General features: G+C 36.4%; 1 long non-coding RNA gene across 1 annotated transcript in view; it reads left to right on the top strand.

Annotated features, from left to right (window-relative positions):
- LOC107746493 (uncharacterized) overlaps positions 1-4,286 on the top strand; it is an 8,561-nt gene extending 4,275 nt beyond the window's left edge. The window contains exon 3 of the long non-coding RNA XR_001640704.1: positions 4,206-4,286. This is a non-coding gene — a long non-coding RNA (uncharacterized LOC107746493). The remainder of the gene's footprint in view (positions 1-4,205) is intronic.
- Positions 4,287-5,826: the final 1,540 nt, after the last annotated feature.

The raw sequence follows: 5,826 nt of genomic DNA, 5'->3' as shown, positions 1-5,826 counted from the left end.
CTAAATATGATAACTAAAATGTACATTTGAGTAAGACTAAGACTAAGACTAAATTAAACATGGCTACCAAAATTAATACTGCTGTACGGTTAATTAATAATAATCTTATTGCTAAAATGTCAAGTTTTCATTGACTAAAACTAGACTAAAATACTTCAAGTTTTCTTCAACTAAAACTAGACTAAAATACTTTAGATTTCCTTGGACTACAACTAGACTAAAATGTTGAGACTTTTAGTCGACTAAAACTTGACTAAAATTAAATAGGATAAGGTTGACTAAATATGATAAAAACTAACATGGACATTTTAGACTAAGACTAAAATGAAAATAGCTGACAAAATGAACACTAGTGTGGACATGGCCTTAGTTAACCGAAAAATAAATAAATAAAATGAATAAGTAAATAAATAAATAGCTAAAGTGTGGAATGTTTGTGCTGGATGACAATATAACCTTCTAAAATGCATACACTAGACAGTTGAGTACACCGTTTAAAAAAAAAAGTTTTTTTTTTTTTAAGTTGAAAAAAAAAAAAAATTTGAGTACATTTTACTAGAAAAATACTGTCAGTCTTTAAAATGTCATGTTTAATTCAATGTGTTACTTGCCATTTCTCTGCAATTATTTGGGAAATGTACTCGCAATTTCTAAATAAAAAAGTAAATCCTACACATTTTTTTAGTGTCCATAGTCCATAGCTAAAAAAAAAAAAAAAGGTAATTGCAACTTTTAATTTAACAATTCAGATTTTTCTCAATTTTGTGTTTATTTCACACTTATTTCCTCACAAAGCTCACAATAATCAAGATATAAACTCAGAATAGCAAAAGATTTGGTAACATGCAATTGTGAGAAAATAAGTCATAGTTTTTTTATTATTATTTTGTCATAAAAAATAGAATTGTGATATAAACTCAGAATTCTGACTTTTACATCTCGCAATTTTGTGTCAGAACTGTTAGATATAAACTAACAAAAATACATATTGAAAGTAATTAGGGATACAACAAAAGTATTTAAAGTGGAATCATCATTTCTTGTTTCTACTAGTCCACAGGTGTAAGAAGAAAAAGTGCATTTGGCGGAGTGAGTTAAATCGGGTGAGTAGTTCTGTTTCACAAAATCACAACTAACCAGTGGAGTGCATAAAAAGGTTTGGTGCTCAAAGAGAATTTGAGCTGCAGCTCATGCAAGCTTGCACATGGCCAATGCAATAAAGCAACAAAGAAGATGTGTAGTCCCTGTCTTGAACATCCTGAATAACAGCAGAATTAAATCAGCTCATTTTAACGTACTGGGTTTGTTCCATGATCTATTAAAATAAAACCTTTTATGTATTAGTGTGCTGTGGTCCAAAAAGACAGAGGAATCTGACAGACCTGCGAGTAGCACATGCATTCATACCAAAGGATACGAATGGAAATTTGGAGCCCACTTTAAATAATCCTTACCTAAGCTGTTGGCAGGCATATTTCATAGCATTAATATTTACATCGCATCAGAAACGAAGGACTAAAATCTGAAGATGTACACTCGGACAAATTTAAAATGCATAGATAAATAACAACAGCTGTTTGGAAATCAGGTGGCCTACACTTGACATGCATGAAGACTTGTCAAGCATGAAGAAACAGAAAATATTTTAAATAAGCTATGTGTGCTTTTTAACATGATGACCAATAACATTTCTCCAGCAATGGAAACTTATTTTCATTTTATAAGATTTTGGCAAGGGCAGTTTATGTTGAAACTTTAATATGCATCTGGATAAAAATGCAGCGTAATGTCTGTACTCTTGTAGTATGTTCCCAGAGTAATATGCAAATTTGTTATGTGAATTATCAGGGATAAGCTGTATTTGCATTAATTCACACTATCCAGCAAAAGTTTGGGATCGGTATGTTGTTGTTGTTGTTTTTTAAGAAAGAAATTGATACGTTTATTCAGCAAGGATGCTGTCAATTAAACTGAAAGTGGCAGTAAAGACATTTATTATGTTACAAAAGAATTCAATTTGAAATAAATATGGTTCTTTTGAATTTGAAGAATCCTGAAAAAGTAGCAAGGTTTCTACAAATATATTAGGCAGCACAGCTGTTTTCAACATTGATAATAAGAAGCAATGTTTTGAGTACCAAAACAGCATATTAGAATCATGTGACTCTGAAATCATGAAGTAATGGCTGCTGAAAAATCAGCTTTGCCATCACAGGAATAAATTACATTTTAAAAATATATTTAAATAGAAAACAATAACTTTAAACTGTAATGATATTTCACAATATTACTGTTTTTACAGTATTTTTCAACAAATAAATGCAGCCTTGGTTGAGCATATGAGACTTCTTTCAATAACATAAAACAATCGCACCAATCCCCAAGTTCTGAACGGTAGCATATGTTGACTTTAATTGCATTAATTGAATATACCCACAACATACCACCTGTACATCCTCTAAGAGAAGAATATCAGGCTTTGTATAACATCAGTTTAGCACAATACAGCTGAACAACAAGAGGCTGAACTCTCCATCTTGTGATACTGGTTACTGGAGATGATGAGCCTCTCATGTCGATGAAAATAGCAACTGCTGCCTCAACCCAATTATGAGCAGAATCTTCCCCGTTTTGTCTTTTTTTTTTTTTACCTTGTGAACATTAGGTCAGAAGGGATCGACCGGGCAGCGGCGTTCAAAACAGACAGCTCGGCCCCTATTTGAGGATCAATAGCAGCTGCTAATATCTGATCTGTTTCTGTCCATATTCAAATACGACGTGCTGGGATTGTAGCGCATGGTGTCTCCACAATGAGAAAGAAACAGTGAGCGAGACAGAAAAGGAAAATACGTTAATTAACGAGGGCCTATCCACGGTTTTGTGTCTCTGATTCAATATTAAAGGCCTTAACCGCATAGATCCAAATGAGTTCTGTACATATACTGCAATAAAAAGGTAACAGAGAGGGTACTTCCAAATATGAAAAAAAAAATTTGAATGAGATGAAATGAAACACTGACTAAGAACACATTGTCGAGCTCAGTACATCATGATATAGCTCCAGGCGCTACCTTTTGTCTAAATCTCCACACTGACTTAAACTGCGCATTGTAACACGACACCTCTGATTTCATGCAATATGGAGGATTACTGAATTGAATTGAACGCTCAGCGTTTTTGTTCACATTTCTAAATTAGGATTTTCTGTCTCCATAATGACAGAGAAGTCTCTCTTTTTGCCGAATTAATGCCAGCTATTTATATGAATGGTAATCCTTCACCCCGCTCTGATCTGCCAGCACTGTGATGGTTTAAAGTAATGACTAAAAAACAAAAAAGACACCGAATGAATGGAAATTGGCTTCATTCCATGTAAAATAAGATTTCACTCGGCATCGAGAGACTTGTACAATGCCGAACTACAAGGAGTCTGAAATAAAAAATCAATGTGGGCCTATATACATGTGTGCGATTGAGGGGAAGGGGCTGGTTAGATGCCCTGCTTTTGTAAAAGTAAAGTGGAAATAGCTTGTATGGAGATGTTATGGTTATGCTAGCGATTCAAATATCCTCCTTGCTTCTTGACAGAGCGAGTCAGCCTGACAAGTAGGCTATCAGCCAAGAGATCATTAAGCTAAAGGGTTGAAGTGCCATCGCCAATGTGTGGGGGATGCCATGGCAACAAGGGTTCACCCTGCTTGAGAGACAAGATAAAAAACAATGAGAGGCAGGGTGCGGGGCCGTGTAACGATCGGCACTGATCGATGGCTCACTCTTTCTCTCTCGCGCTTTGCCTCTGTTCTTCTGTTCCCTCTTTACAGATGGAGGGAAAAAAGAAAGGGCAGCATCGTTTAGGCTTTGTGGCTAGCAAAGCTTATAGGGGGTCCTTAAACACACAAGAGAGGGGAAAATGGTGAGGACAGGCACACTGCGAAAACAGCTGTCTGTGATGATATCAATTGGTGAGAAAAGCTCCTGAGAGAATCCTTCACACATTTGTGGTATGATTTGTGGTATTAGTTCATCCAAAACTGAAACTTCTTTCACCATTTACAGTGAGTCATTGCAAACGCAAAAGAAGATATTTTGAAGAATGTTACAATGTTTGTTTGTTTTTTTTGTCCATACAATGAAAGTCAACAGAGTGAACCAGTCTGTTTCCGGAATTAAAAATCCCCCCCAAAAAATGCATTTTCTCCATAAAGGAATAGATTTTGAACAATAACGTATAAACCTTTAAAAACAGACCTGCTGTAAGCTACAAGATTGTTAATCGATGGCACATGCTTTTGTTAAAGCCATCAGTCTGCATTATTTGATTGTATTACTATTTTTTAAATAGTGTTAAACAGCAAAATTCCTGATGAAAAACAACATTGCCCACGATTCTTCAAAATAAAATCCACCAATCAGAGAATGCAACAAGCAAATCGTGCCAAAAGAATTCTAGAGTTCTAGGTAGTGTTGAGTTGGCAGGTAGAGTTGGTTCATTGATTATAACTCTGAAACTAAGACATTTTTCCTTTCTTTTTTAATACTTCCAGAACTAAATATAGGTGGCTTCTCTATCACGGGGTCCATTGGGGTTGTTTTGGCTTTCCTTGTATAAAGAAAAACAGTAGCAAATTCTTTCAAATATCTTTTCCGTTCCACAGAAGAAGAAAAAAGTCAAACCGGTTTGGAACGGAATGAGGATAAGTAAATGATGAACTGTGCCTTGACGTTTTCCAGAATAAAGAAGACATCTGTAGGGCTTGCGTATCAGGACAACCGAGTGTCTCCCACCGTTCTACTGCATAAGCACAAAGAATGGCATCAGACACAGTCAAGGCTCTCTGCGGCTGGTAGAAGCTCCTTGAGACAAGTGATAAGCACCTGCTAACCGAACGCCTTCCTAAACGTCTCTCTGGGCGCGCTCGCTTACTAGCAGCATGTCCTGATCAATCCAGAGAAAGAAATCTGTCAGAAAATCTTTAGCATTAGGTTTGCCTCCTGAATGGGGATCAGGCCCTTTCAACGGGGCAGAGTGCGAATGGGTCTTAGGAATCTTCCTTTCCGCATCTCTGAGTGTCAATACGGATTATGAGCATAGCTTTTATCTTTTCAAACGCACAGACTCATTTAAATGGATGAATAAGTGTTTTCCCCCCTTCTTCGACAAATAAAAAAATTAAGAGACTTCGAATGCATTCAAATCCTGCTCCAAATTCAAATCCGGCTCCCTTATGCATCCTTTGAGATCTAATCTGTCTTTTTAATCCACACAATTCACTGAGTGCAATTTTTTTTAACATACTTCCTTAAGACCTGAACGGATAAACACAGTCTAGCTATTGTCAGCCCAAAGCACCTTTCTTCGCAACTTAAGACCAACAATTCGCTCGACGATTGACTGCCAGCACATGCAAAGCAGGTGAGTTTAAGAAGCGTTTTCAGTGAAACGCCTGAGCCTAAAGAGCAGCAGAAACATAAGGAACTTTATTTACTGCTATTTCAGTGGCTACAAAAATAGGCTTTTAGATCGCCGTGCCATCAACATAAAAAAGCCAATAAAACCTGTGAAGAAGCGCCACAACGACGAACAAATAAAAGCAAATTTTGACATTTCGCATTCAGCACATCTCTTTATAGGTCAGAGGCAACCCTGGCCGACCCTGCATTGTTTCTAAATGCCATTTTGTAAAAGAGGATCTCAGAAATTAATTAATGCATGGGTAGCTGCCACTGTCAAGAGGCACGCATTAAAATCAATGATTAATAAATTCAAAACACACAACAAACTCAGAGGGGAGATGAAACTAGTATTGTGTTCCCCAGGAAGCGGCC

Source organism: Sinocyclocheilus rhinocerous, unplaced genomic scaffold (assembly GCF_001515625.1).
Source record: "Sinocyclocheilus rhinocerous isolate Xijiao unplaced genomic scaffold, SAMN03320098_v1.1 scaffold18, whole genome shotgun sequence".
Lineage (NCBI taxonomy): Eukaryota > Metazoa > Chordata > Actinopteri > Cypriniformes > Cyprinidae > Sinocyclocheilus > Sinocyclocheilus rhinocerous.
Note: the sequence above shows the minus strand (reverse complement) of the source record. Positions and strands in the feature narration are given on the sequence as shown.